Source organism: Corvus brachyrhynchos, unplaced genomic scaffold, assembly GCF_000691975.1.
Source record: "Corvus brachyrhynchos isolate BGI_N302 unplaced genomic scaffold, ASM69197v1 scaffold8, whole genome shotgun sequence".
Taxonomy (NCBI): domain Eukaryota; kingdom Metazoa; phylum Chordata; class Aves; order Passeriformes; family Corvidae; genus Corvus; species Corvus brachyrhynchos.
This window is the reverse complement of record NW_008240031.1, coordinates 1,092,759-1,108,076: the sequence shown is the minus strand read 5'-3', so window position 1 is coordinate 1,108,076 and position 15,318 is coordinate 1,092,759. Positions and strand designations below refer to the sequence as shown.

The window sequence follows — 15,318 nt, the reverse complement described above, 5'->3', positions numbered from 1 at the left end:
GTGAAAGTAATTTAAAAAACATTTTTTAGCCTATCCTCATGCATCATCTTCTCCTTCCCACAAAATCACCGGACAAACAAAACAAAACAAAACAATCATAGTCCCGGAAACAAATCTTCAATTTAACCAGTTAAGTATAAGCACATCTCTGACAACCTTAACTGACCAGCACTCAGATGGATCTTTTCATTTCCAAAAATTATTGGAAGGTAATGAATATGAGCACAAAGACAGCAGAAAAAACCAACTTAAAACAACAACTTAATGTAGCAATCCGGTATGCTACTTCAGACACTTCCCACTTTTGAGTATCAGAGCAGGGAGAAAAGGAGTGATAGAAAAGGAGACAAGAAGAGGAGTTGCATTTTGAACTTCCACATTTTTGAGAATTTTTGGTTTTGTGTTTTTTTGTCAGTCTATTATTTAGACCCACACAGCCCCCACCACATCAGTGTGGCTTCAGACACAGAGAGGCATCTATACAAAACAAAACTTCCTAGAAAGTTTAATCAAAAAACTTCAAATGTATGAAGTTTTCATTAATTTTAACTTTACAAGGGGAATTACCTTGTTATAATCTTTAAAAAATACTTAGCTGTTAGTATAAAACTACCTTAATTCATATAAGAAAATACAACATCAATGTCTGTCTGTTCTGTCTTTTAGTGCCTATGAAGCAGAAAATTCGCATGTTTGTACAAACTAGATACAACGTATGATTTTTTTATTGTATATGCTCCCTTTGCATCTATTTTCGGCATTTGCCTGAGCAGACTTTACATGGTACTGGAAACGCTTCACCATTTCTAATAAAAAATATTCAGTTGTTTAATAAAAGCTAATCTCATACAGACATGTGGAATACTTGATGTCTTTACAAAGACAAGACTACCTGAAATTAATTCCCCTCTTACGTCATTTTCTAAGTCAGTCTCTTGTCCTTATCATCTCAAAAGCATATATTCACAGTCCAAGTTTATTTAAACTTACCGAAGATTAGGAACACTGTGGAATAAATACATCCTATCTTCTATTTGTTCATTCAAGTTGGATGCTAAGCCATCTGTGAAATACTCTCTGTATAGTGAACTGTGTTTCAGTTACCAGAATGGGTAAGAAAAATTTTTTTCTTCATAATGGAAAGTTTGTTTAAGGTTTGTAACTCTACCTTTGAAGCACTAAAGAAGGCTAGAGAGAGGATGCAGGGCAGAACACAGAGATGCTCACAGTGGCTTCATTTACACGTTCAGCATCAAAATAACAGTCAGATTCCATGAAAAGACAGGAAGAGCTTTCCCTTATTAAGGCTTACCAGAGAAGAAAGGTCTGGGAGAGACCATGTAGAACAGATGTGAAACTCCTCAGCAGCACAAGGCAAACTGTTTTGTTACCTGAACAATTTCACACGGAGAATTGTTCCTATCGCAAAGTCATTTGCTAAGCTCTTCTATTCTTCCAGTAGCACACAGTATCTTTTAGCATTTGAGTTCTCACTGAGAACACCACCACTGGGCATACAGTCTCTAAAACCAGCATTTTATTAACTTTTAGTGTTAGACACACATAACCTAAAACTATAGCAACCCAGATACTCTCGGACTCGTGACCTAAGCCCCCATGAATCTCACACATTATTCCAACTCACTATTTGTTTTAACCATCTAGTCTAAGAAGACACCATCTTCCTCAGCTCCACTTCCATGTGACTAGAGCCTAAAAGCAAAGTTGCCATATACCACCTTTCTCCTACCTTCCCCAGGCACAATCAGAAATCCTTCTGCAGTCCCTAAGCTGTAATTATCTCTCCATCAAGCTACTAAATCTTTCTTGTCAAGCCACCCATTGCAAGAGGGTAGAGTAGCTCCACCAGTACATGACAATGTCCTTTTAGTTGCTTAGGCTATTAGTATCTTACTATTAAATAAATTTACACCTTTGTTTCATAATGAAACCCTACTACTCCACTAGGATACAAACTCTAGAGGGCAACAAAAAATGACAATATGAGAAAATTTAATAATTTAAATATCATTAAAAGGGGAATCCTAGGTAAATTTATTCCAGGGACAGAACAATACAATGCAGGGGCTTTTTTCTTTTTATTCACAGCCCATTCTTAAAGCCTATTTAAAAGTTCTGGTATTTTGGTAGACAGGCACAACTTTGCACAAGCTGGAGTGAAAGTGCCAAGAAATGAAGGACCATTTCAATTTTATGACTATCAGTATAGTATAAAGACATCTTAAGGACACTAAAAACTAGTAGCTACATACAACTACTTGGCTGTTCAGAAAAAAAATCATGTCCATCCCTGAAATCAGTAGGGATAAAATAATGAATTATCAATACATTCCTGTGCAGACAAAAGGTAAGTAAATGGGTATAACTTCATGGTCTTGTCTGTGTCCAGTCCTATTTAGTCTGCTGTTGGGTTTACCCAAAACCTAAATCAAATCAAATCCTAATTCTCAACTCCTTCAAAAATACCAAACCTTCAATAAAAAAACAAACACAGAAGTGACGGCACGTTATTCATAACCAATTAATAAAGAACTATAGATATATATTCTTTAACTATTAACACCAGGTAAGCTTCCATTCTCTGTTCCTAAGGCAACGATGCACACAGAATCAATTACCTGTGACTAATGAGGGCTTTCTGAATGAAAACCATGACAAAATTTCATTTAATCTGCAGTTGCAAAAAAAAAGATGTAACGAAACATGAAAAATTACTTAGAAACCAAAGGCTATCATCTTACTTGGTTTAATGCAAAGATCAATGAGCTATTCAGTAATTCTTCTACTCTTCAAAACAGGTAGGAAAGTAACCAGCCTGAGAGTACTTCTAACATACAGCCTCATTACACCCATCCATCTATTCAGACCCCATTTTCATGGAAAAACACTAACCTTGGACATAAAGCTTGAATATTGTGTTCAGCTTTGGGACCCTCACTACAAGAAAGGCATCAAGATGCCTTTCATGGAAGTGGTGAATTGTCTAGAGAACAAGTTTTTTAAGATTAGCCTAAATAAATCAAAATATCTGACTCCTGGTTAAAAACTGCTGCTCGCCCTAGCAGCTACCAGGAAAGCAGGAAGCAGAAAAACTGTAGTGTTCCATATGCAATGTGCTGCCTACTTTTCTTTCCCCAAGAGAAGAAAGATGGAGGGAAAGACCTACAAAAAATGAAATGGGATTTCTAGATACAGCACTTCTCAAAATGGTACAATACCTAATTTAAAACCCCACTCAAAAAGGTGTATTTTCCTTTCAGCAAATATCCAGTCTTCCCAAGCTGAGTAGATTAGCTTCTAGGAAAGTTCACCTGAACTACATGAACTAACTATAAAAATCAACTCTAAGTTTACTAAACAAAAGGTAATAAGATAGTATAGCTAATACAGCACTTGGAAATACCTTCCCAACTGCCAACCCTTTTCCCTAATCTTGCCTAATACAGGCTGGAGGTTGCTGCGGTTAATCCTAATGGAGTCTTACTCCTTCACTAAATGTACAGTTTGTTTTTTAACTGAAGGTTGTAGCCATGTGGGGATTGGTCTCTTCTCCCAAACAACAAGTCACAGAACAAGAGGAAATAACCTCAAATTGTGCCAGGTTTAGATTGGATAGTAGGAAGAATTTCTTCACAAAAAGGATTGTCAAGCACTGAGACAGGCTGCCCAGCAAAGAGGCTCAGTCATCAGCCCTGGGGGTATTTAAAAGATGTGCAGATGTAGCACTTAAGGACTTGGTTTAGCCTTGGACTTGGCAGTGCTACATTAATGGATGGACTTGGTGATCTTAAAGGTCCTCTCTGACCTAAATGATTCCGTATAAATGGTTTAAAGGAATACAGAACTGTTCTCTCTCACATTTTGGAACTGGAGTGAGTACCAATCACCAAGTCTTTAACAACCCAGTGTGGTATGAACAGAAGACCACAGTAGCTTTGATTCTACTTCTAGACAGAGCCTTGTAAGCCGGATGAAGAGTCCAGGTGCTTTACTGCCACCAGCCTGGAAGGGGCACTGACACGGGAAATAGATGGTGAAAAACTGGCTGCACAGAGCACCTCCCATTATAACAGAGTCTGATGGAGCTTTCCTGTTCCAGATCAAAGTTAGCTGAAGCATTTTTTAGCTGGCTGCCATCCAGACAGTATTCAGACTACTAGATACCTGGGATTCTGGGACTAGCCACAGAATTAATGTCATAATGGAAACCACGCCTTCCACAGACTCACAGGTAGTTTGATTCTGTATACTCCCATTTTCACACAGGCAGTACCTAAATCAGTACCTAGCCAAGTGTCTAGACCAACCTGCAACATTAAAGCCAGGCAGTTTTCAAGGTGCTGGCATAAAATACACGAACCATTTTTGTGGCATGTTTTATGCCCCAGCGAAGACGTTCTCAGCACAGACATTCAGTGTTACTGCTCATTTACTTCAACAGTCTCAGTATGAATTTTTGACTTTCACAATTTTTTAAATTATATTATTTAAAGAAGTGGGTGGAGGAGAGCAGAGTAACATCCTGTACAGGCCTGACTAGCTCTATACCCATTGAATGCTGCATTTATTTTAAGAATCATGTTTCACAGATGTTACATTGTTCACAACTAAACGAATCCATATATTTTAGGCAACTATTATGCAGATACACTCTAACCAGCAGGAAACACTTTTTTTTTTTTTTCAATTTAACAGCACATATATTTGAACTATATAATAAAGATTATTTCTGTCTTCTGTATTTTTTAAATTTTGTTCAAAAAGCTTTAAAAGCATTACAGCAGACAGTGTAATTAGGTGCAGGTTGACCTCAGCTGGAAGCATAATCCAAAGCTTGATTTAATCACAGAAGAGTCAAGTCTTACATTTCCTTCGCTAATACTCCCAAAACTTTCCCTGCTGCTCCTATTTTTTGGTGCATTTTGTAAAAACATTGTGATATGACACATAACCATTTTTAGATAAAATCATTCATAAAGATATTTTTCAGTATCTTCCTAAACTCCTTCATAGTTCTAAAATAACTACAGAATACCCTATTTTACTATGAATTTAGATTGTGAGATGCCTGACAGTATTACCTGCCATTTCCAAGAAGAGTTCTGAAGATGTAAATTGAAGCATATTCAGTTTCACAGGTAAAACTATGGATAGCTGTTGTTGGAGAGGAGTACTGCAGAGTAGTTTTTAGATACTCCATCCTTTGTCCTGAGAACAGCAGTCCTAAGAGTAAAATTCTCAACTCTCCTGATGATGCACTGGAAATACTCCACAATGAGCCTCAGACAATGAGTTATAAAGAAGTAAAGCTACAGAGTACATAAAACCTGTATACAAAATTTTAGCAACTGAACTTAGAAGGCAACCCTTTTTTTGCATCAGAACGTGCTTAGAACTGTTTCTCTTTAAACAAACAAAATCATTGTTAAAAGCAAACACACTCCCACATGTCCTGACAATAAGCACGAGTCTCAATTACATTAAATCTTCACTACAGGCAAACTGCTTTTCTCACTCTTACAAACATGTGATCCTGTACTTAAACGTAACCCATTATAGTTAAAAGGTTAAGACTCGCCAGGACATCCAGCTGTTTGCATGATTGCATTGCCATCAATAATCCTTACCTTTGTAGTAAAAAAAGATCAGTTGCATTACTGTAGCAGTAACAGACCAAAGCCTGACTCTCCCACACAGATCTGAAGTACATTTTACTGCTAGGGCAGAAATCATCTAAGAGAATGCAAAATCTAGATACGGAGGGAGGATGTCATAAATAAATTAGGTAATACTGACTAGCATGGGAAGTGCTGGATCCAGCACCATATCTGTCTAACCTCTTAAGATTTACAAAAGATAAAAAACAAGTGAATTCCATACTAACTTATTTGGAAACAACACAGCAATTGACCACCTACTGAGTGCACAAAAAGTGTCCAGTTTTTTTCAAAGAGGCTTCTGAAGACAGGGACTTGAAGTGCACTGCCAAGTTTATTGTCTGCATTTGGAGAAGGTTTTTTAAATGGTTGTTTAAAGAAGAGCTGAGCTAATTCAACTAATTAAACCAAAAGCACACATAAAACTTACATAACAAACAAGATCCAAGTTCACATGTATTCAAAAAAAAAGAACCGCAAACGAAAGAGAACCCAACAAAGATACTGGAAAGCAAAACATGGGGTGTTTAAAACACAAAAAAGTAAGAAACAACATGTCCATAAGATGTGTTATCTAGGCTTCTCTGAAGAGCCGCTAATATAAAATGAACTATGTTATTCCCCTTTAAACACTACTTAAAACAGTCCTTTACCTGCACACAGCAAGCCTATGTACCTCAGCACATGTGTGCAGAGATGTTATGGGTGGGTGGCAAGGATTTTGTACCAGGGGGGCTACAGAAGTGGCATCTGTGAGAAGATGCCAGAGGTGTCCCCCATGTCCAACAGAGCTAAAGCCAGTGAGCTCCAAGATGGACCCGCCACTGGCCAAGGCCAAATCCATCAGCAACCACATAGCATCTCTGGGATAATGCATTCAAGATGGGGAAAGACTGCTGGCACAACAACTGAAGCCCAAGAAAGGAGCAAGAACAGGTAAGAGGAACAACTCTGCACACACCAAGGTCAGTAAAGAAGAAGCTGGAGGAGGTTCTACAAACACCAGTGTAGAGATTCCCTTGCAAGCTGTGGAAGACGCCATACTGGAGCAGATGGATGAGCCCTGAAGTAAAACACCATTTCATAGAGAGCCCATGCGGGAGCAGGTTCTTGGCAACCTGTGGCCCCATGAATGAGGGAGTCCATGCTGGAGAAGTTTTCTGACAAGACCTATGATCTCATGGAGGACAGACACTGGAGCAGTCTGGTCCCCAAGGACTGCACCCCATGAGATGGACTCATACTGCCAGAAGTCCATGAAGGTCTGTCTCCTGTAGGTGGGTCACCATGCTAGAGCAGGGGAAGAGCACAAAGAGGAAGGTGTGGTAAAGAAAACAGATGATGAACTGACCACAACCCAGCTTCCCTTTCCTCCTATGCCATCCAGGGAGAAAACATAGAAAAATCAGTAGGGAAGTTGAGCCCAAGATGAAGGGAGGGATGGTGTAACGATGTTTTATGATTTGGTTTGACTTTTCATTATCAAACTCTGATTTATTTGCAATAGATTAAATTGATTTCCCCCAGATGATTCTGTTTCACCTGTGACAGTAACTGGTGAGTGATCTCTTCTTGTCCTTATCTTGACCCTATCATTTTCTCACCCTATCCAGCCGAGGAGGGGAGTCACAGAGCAGCCCTGGTGGGCACCTGGTGGACAAAATCTACCCACCACAAGTGTGCAACCCAGAAGCATATGACCAGCAGACTGCTAGGCTTCTTTTCACTCCTATCAGTTATCTTCACTTATACTCAGGTTAACAGCTCCTGGACAGTAACAATTGCTTTTGTCCAGATCCTTTACACAGCCTACCAAAACACATCTCATTGCAACATACTACCGGTAATATAACTCCACAGAAAAGGAAGAGAACTGAACTGAGTGACAAAAACTGAAGCAGTATTTTAATGCAGCCAAGTGAGCCAAAACATTACTTCCATGTATGCATCATTACTGAACAATGCAATTTCTACCACACAAAATTCTAAACAGAAATCTCAGCAGAACTGTATGTACATACGTAACTTGTTGGAAAATCACAAGGCTCAGGCATAAAGCTGTCAGCTCTGACAACAACATATGGAACACTAGATCTCTTCTGAAAGCTCGAGAGGGAGACGTCAACAATTAAAAACTACGCATCTCCTTTCCTGTAAAGAAGACAAACATGTAACACCATGTGGGGTTTTTTTAGCTGGTACTTGTCTGGTCACCATACCTTGCTGTGATGTGGCTGTGCCACTCCTGAGTTAGACTGTCATGTCAAATGAGTGTTTATAAATACCAGGTATTAGTTCGAATTTAGTGTATTACTCTAGCATAGAAGTCATAGCAAACAAGGGCTAACTGCATCGGAGCACTCATTATACAGGAGCGCTAGGTTTTCCTTTTCCTGTCAGTAACACAGAAATAGGTATTTACATTGTAACATAATTCGATTAATAAAATAGATCTGTTTAGATCTGTATTTCAGACTTATTACAGCATTTTGGGACCCCTTTCCTTTGAAAAGGTGCAAAATAACTAAAAGCTAAAGTCACTAATGAATCACTGGTAGTTAGGAACATAGTAACTCTGAACAAAAAGACTTCTAGGCAACACCCCACCCTGAAGGCGTGGCAAAGAACTTACTTTACAGGTATCCTAATGAGTTCTAAGTAATTTTTTTTTCTGCAAGTCAGAAGACTGAGAACATACATTACACAAGTGCTCAGGCTGTGCCATAAAATACTGTAACTTCTGGTCCACAGATTATCTTCTTCTGCGCTTCTGAACCATGCTGTTAGTCAGGAAAATATACTCAAGATACTCAAAACTGACAACTATCTAAACAGACTAAGATTTGCATACAACAAATACATTTAGTTACCACATATTACAGTGCTAGTCTTAAAATCTTTCATGTAAGGTTTGCAATGTCAGGACACAGGCCTAACCAAACACCCATCTACAGTAAAGAGCAAACGTTCTTTTATGAAAACAAAGAAGAACATTTGATGGGAAGAGAAAAAAATTAAAGATGTTCAATCAATTTCACTGTGAAGTCAGCTCATGGGAATTAGATCAGCAGCACTGAATTAGTACTTTTAGCAGTTTTACAATGCATTTGGCATGGTAACAAATAACTCTCAAATGTCTGATAAGTCTACTGTCAGACTTTTAAAAATCTAATTCAAAGCAGGTAAAGCATTACGATAACACCACATTCTAAGTACTTGTGTAGGTGAATTTGCTTTTTAAAGCTGACCGAATAGCTTGCTCCTATCAAAAGAAGATTCTACTTCCCATCCCCACTTGCCTCTCTTCTTCACAGTCTACTTTGATTCCATGTTCCTTCTGGTCTCAGGTGCCCTCTCCTCCACTTCACTGGCTTTAGTATTTCTCAGATCCTTCAACAAACTAACTCAGCATCTGGCAGAAAACTACTCTGTAGTCTCTCTTGGAGTAATTTACTGAGATTTATTGAGTTGAATCAGCATACCACAAGAACAGAGAAGCAGAACAGGAAGGAACACAAAACTGATGGGGGGAGGACAGAAAGTGATAGCATCCCCCCCCATCAACACTAGCAAGCTGATGATCCAGTTCTTCAACTCCTTTCAACAACACAGCTGATGAACCTCCTTAATTTAAGGTGGGTGACAGCTGAGAGGTAACTCAAACGGCTCTCTGTGTATTCTTTCAATGCTGGTAGAGTTCAGCCTCTACAGCACCTCATCCAACGGTGAAATCATGGACAGGCAGGCCTAAAGAAACAACATTTCACATCCCTAAATGCAATTTTTAAAGTTTCCAAGCTCAAATAACGGGAATTTTATTTAAAAGCTGAATATGTCCAAAAAAAGCCCAGTAGAGAGAACATATTTACAGTCCACTATTAATAACGAAAGGCTAAGTAAGATATCAAAACAATCCTTAGATCCTGTATCATGCACATTTTCCTCCTACCTTAACAGCAAATACAGTAAATTACAAGCTATTAAATCACTTTCATAACAGAACAGTGTATCAGGGAAAAGCAATTTATATGAGCACCAGGGGAACACAGACTTGTATTCAGTGGTGCTAATTGTTTGGGTTGGTTTTATTCCTGTTCTTAGGGAGAAATGAATGGGAAAGGATACTCAATTTAAAAGTTATAGTGAAATAAAAACCATGCATGATAAAACATATTTCAAATTATACATACCATTTACCTATTTATTCAACTCTTCCAGAACACCTCCAATATTGCAAGTAGTTTGGGATTTTTTTAACCTCCTCTCATATATCAATATTTTCTGAATTATACTACTCTGAAGTGACAAAATGATACAATTTAAAATTTGGACATCTGATGATCATGAACAACTAATACACTACTGAAGACTAAAGATTTTGGGCTCTGAAGCCACAAGACTATTTACACCATAGAAAAATTACAAACTTTTAGAAACTTCTGGACCTGATCTACAGATTTTCCCCCTTGAAAGTTTCACAACTTAATTAATACATTAATTTCTTTTTTTTTTCATTTCTTCTTCTTCTTCATTTTTAAAATTTCCTTACAACAGATATAAAACATGCAATGTTTTTTAAAGTTCAGGCTTTCTTTAAAAAAAAAGAAAGCCCTAATCCAAACTAGTTCTATTTTAAGTATGGGGTTCAACTAGAAAACACAGTAAGGTTCCTTCTAACATAATAATCTATGATTCTAAGTTTTTGAAAATCTTTTACAACACTCTCTCCCTAAAATAGCTCAAAACAAGTCATGATGCAATACTGTTGCGTGAATAGTTGTGCTACTATCAATTTTAGATGACCCACACAAATTGTCTGCAAGTCACCACAAACAAATGCTAATTGTTTATTTAAATTACATTTTTCAGATTAAAAAAAAAAACAACCAAAACCATCCAGTTCCATCACACCAATATCACAGCATTTTTCCAAAAGAAGGTCAGAACCACTTGCCTACAAATGCATTTTGAAAAGTATTGTAACAGTAGATAATAAACATTTTGGGTTGTTTTATGCATTTAAGAAATCAGAAGTACTCAACTTCCTTTAAAACAAAATTTAAAGGTTTGCTGAATGACTGGAAGTGTTTTTTAACACCCTTCCAGAAGCAAATCCTAAACAAAGAAGTCCACCAAGTGTTCAGATTTGTCTGAATGGGTAATGTTTGCCATTAGTAATCCAAAAAACTCACAACCATACATTTGATATTACTACAAAAATATTACACCCAGAAATAAATAGCAAGGAAACCCAGAGATAGGGTCTTACCAATGAAAGTAACTTTCTTAGAACTGAAAGCTTTTGTGACTGGTGAGGGGAGTCATGCTGATATATCACCGGTGTTCTATTTTTATCTACATTTCCAAAGTCTGGCTTGCCAGGGAAGCTGTCTTCTCATCAAAACAGATACATATACATATACATATACATATTGACTAACTCGGTGATCCTCTGTATCCTTAAAATACCATTTTCCCTCTCCTCCTGTCCTATCTTCCTTCTCTCTGCACCATATTTCTGACGTCTAGGTTTTCATCTCTTCCAAAAGTGAAGTTTGGCAGATACATCTTTTGCTGGACTGAGCCCTAACTTCAACTGAATTTTTCTCCAGTAACAGCAATATCCTGGTGCATTGCAATGCTATGTTTCTAATAATACTAAAAAGTAAATGTTAAAAGCACATCCTCAAAAACAAAAAATGTAGTCATTTCCAGAAATCTCTGCTTCTCAATGCCTTCTTCAGCTTTGTGGTAGCAATATTTACATATGTAAAGCACACAATCCTCCCTGATATTTGTAGAGTGTCTTGTCACGTTAAGGAAGGAAACGTAAAAAGATTAAATTATTAGAGTGAATCTGCTTCTAAATTCCAAACCTGCCTGGGTAATAACACTATGTCAGCCAGAAAAGGAGAGGAAAAAAATGTTACTGGCTTAAGAAAGCAGTTTCAAACAGCATTTACTTGAAGGGAGGACATTCAATTGAAGAGAAAAGATAATGGTGAAAAAAAATGAGAAAAAATATGCAAGACAAAGGTAAACATGAAGAAAGTACAACCCAATATCATCTCAAAAAGCTAAAAAATTAAGAAAGCTGTGAATCCTGAGTAGCACGATGGATTATAGAACATATATTACATGGGTTGTTCACATCTCTTCAAAATATTCTGTCATATGAAAATGCTGTAAATGGGTACCAAAAATTTAAAACAAAAACCAGGAAAATTTATCACTGCATCTATGGAAACAAGGTGAGTATCAAGTAAAATTATCTCAGCATCAGAATACTCTCCCAAGTAAAAGACATAAATGGTTCCCCAATCTCACTTTAGGTAGTTAAAAAGACCATATATTGCTTTTTTTTTCTTTTTTATTCCCCTCTCCCAGGTATTTGGATAAGGAAATTAATTATGAGACTGGGAAGCTGCTGTCTTCAGTTTCTAAACATTAAGTCCAGGCTGTCTAACTAATACTGCTATATTCTACAGAATGTGCTTTTACTTTTCATCTAAGATTTAAGTTCTGTCAAGAAAGATCCAATTTTTCAAGTCAATGCCATTTTCTTTGTGTACATGTAAGTTGCCCATGTTTTGAAAAAATGTACATTGTTTTAAGTACTCTGACTTTTGGATACAGCTGCAGTAGTCATTGTCAGCTTGCTCTAGTAGCAGTAGCTCAGTACTAACCAGAGTATCAATACCACGTAGGTGCCTCTCAAGAGCTTGGAGGCTACCTGCCTGTTCTACAGAGCATACCCTACAGCTGACACATTTTATTTTGGTTAGTACTAACTTACAGTACTAGTTCAGCACTTAAACAGCTTATTTACAAAGGATTTAAAATTTAGTGCTATCTACAAATAATAAGTAGAAAAAAAAGCATTCCAACAAAAGTAGCTTGGATTTCCCAAATGCTCAGCATTTCCCAAATGTTCTCCTCATGTCAATAGGAAAAAAAACCTGCACAGTATTTTATTTTAAACCTCTGTGCTCCCAACGTTTAACCCAAAGTGTTCTGCTCCCTCCTGAAACACCCTATGTATTTTCTAAACCTAATTACTGCAGTTCATATACAATATTCAGTCATTCCTTCTTCTTGTATATAAGGATGTTACATTGGTTTTGATGGGAACACTACTGCTGCTAACATTTTTTCTGTGTTACTGGAACACTGAATACTTTTTGTAATGTTTTATATTTACTTTTGCATTATTTTTGAGTCTGATGTTGAAGCTCTCCTTAAATCTCATTGTGCCTAGATGCAGATCACTGAACAGCAACCAGTCACAACACTTTTGGAAACCTTCCACTTTTGTTACAGTGCCCCACTACCTACCATATAGACATTTACTTTAGAACTCTATGCATATGGCCAAAAACAATGAAATAAAATTCTCCTAGTTACTGAGACAATCCTGAATATTATTTATTACTAATATATTAGAACAGCTTCGACAAAACAAAATATTACTGGATATTATTTACCTTTTTTGATATAAAGAGAAATGAGTGACAATATTGAAGAAATACATGCTGGAAAGTAACAAATGTGAAACTCCATGACATATAACTGAACCAATTCTTTGCCACTTCCTCTAATTTGACAAGCATATGTAATTCATTTGAAACAAAAATAAACTTGCCTACTAAACATGAAAAAGTAATTTAGAAAAAAAAATTATCTGATTAATGAAGGAAATAAAGTGACCAAATAGCTTTCCAAAACCCTACATTTTCTTCCCATACAAGTTATTACTGTAACAAAATAGATTTGTTTTTCCGTAGCCTTTCTAGCTCTTTGAATCAAAAGAAAATTAAGTCAAGCAACACAAGATAAAGGTTTTCAGGACTATTCTCATACTTATCAAATACATCACTATACAGGAGATGGAGATTAAAAAGAGCAGCAGGTCTTCACTTTCAAGGGCGTCTTAAGTCAGCCACTGAAGATAAGATACTTCCAGAATTACTTCAACACTTAATCAGGCACTTAAAAGTGTTTTGAACTTTCATATTAAATAAAAATACTTAAAAGAAGACACATAGAGCAAGGATACAAAATGGTATTTGTTTACCTGCAAACACTAGAATTCATAGCTTTTATAAAGGAAAAAGAAAACCAAAGAAAGCTTCTGACTAGTTTTATACCTGGCACTCAAGATCCTATAGACTGTCATCCACAAAATTTCAGTCTACCAGGGCAACTAAGAGCTGTATGGAACAGCAACAGGGCTGATAATTCAAAGATGCTGAAGTAGACATGTAACGTACAGATCCGCTTCCCAAACCCTCAACTCTCTATGCAAGAGCACACAAGGAAATGTGGCTGGGGCATGACTAAGCCACCCATCCCTCCTGATCATAATTTAAACTAACACCACTTTTTATTCAGGAAAATATTCCTTCAGCCTTTTGAGAACACAGAATGGACAAAGAGATACAGCACCATTTTTGATATTACTAAACTCACAGAAATTTACAAACATGTACACTTAGCCTAGAGCAACTCTTCTATATGTAGGAAGAACACAGAGAAGAAACTGGCAAGACGAAGAATACAGAGGCAAACTTTTTCTGCCTTCTTGACACAAAGTTTAGTGTTTTGGAAATACTGCCCAGGAAGCTGCAATCCCAAATAAGGATTCAATTATATACTCTCTGTTGCAATAACATCTTTTTATCTTTTAACTGAGTACCTGAGGATTTTTTTCAACAGGTATAAACTTAATGAACAAGTTTTTACTTTAAATTACTCAACTACTCCAAAATTAATAGTTTTATTTGAAAAAAATAAAGGAAGTGCTATTTCAAAACTGCAAATCAGGCAGAAGAAAGGAATCCCAGGTCACAGAGTTCCTCTACAACTATTTTACTTACTCATCTTGGATCTGTTTCTACTTGCAACATTCTTATGGTTTATTAAAGGACTAAAATTCGGACTGAGATAAAAATTACTGTTACAAAAAGCAACAATTACTAACTGCTGTGAAAATAAACTGGCTTGTGTGTAACTTACGGAAAGCAAGCAATGTCCAAGCAGGGGATGCTTAAAACAATGAACATGAGGTTTGGTTGCTCACTTTGCTTTTCCACCCCAAAGAATACAAATCAAGAGAAATTGCAAGCATTTCTCAAGTAATAGCATAACTGCACAGGGAAATTTGTCCGGGGAAATAGAAGAGATACATGAAACAACTATAAACCAGAGGCACATTTTAAGACACTAAATCAAGGTCTTCGGAGTTGGACAATTTTACATTAATGAAGACCCTTCACATTCCCTCCTAGATACCATTCTGGTTACCCGTGCTTCTCAGACACTTCCTCTTTTCCCAAGAAATTCTTGTAAGAGACAAAATTGTTTAAAATTGCTTGGATCCAACATTACTGCTATCAGCTGACAGAATTCCAGCACAGATGGAAAAGGAAATTAAGTGTGAGATACTACATGGATTCAGTAGGTTTTCTTCAAACTACAAAAACCTTTACTTCAGAAATACCAAGCAGTGCCCATCATCCACTGCTTCATTTGCTTAGAATTGCAATGACAAAGAGTATCAGTATTTGCTTAAAATAAAGACATTTCCTGTAGACTAAGTAAACCCCTAACAGGTAAGGAAAAGAGAAACCTGAGAGCCAAG

General features: G+C 37.0%; 1 protein-coding gene across 1 annotated transcript in view; it reads right to left on the bottom strand.

Annotated features, from left to right (window-relative positions):
- Nucleotides 1–15,318, bottom strand: part of JMY (junction mediating and regulatory protein, p53 cofactor) — a 68,606-nt gene that overhangs the window by 49,368 nt on the left and 3,920 nt on the right. The window lies entirely within an intron of this gene.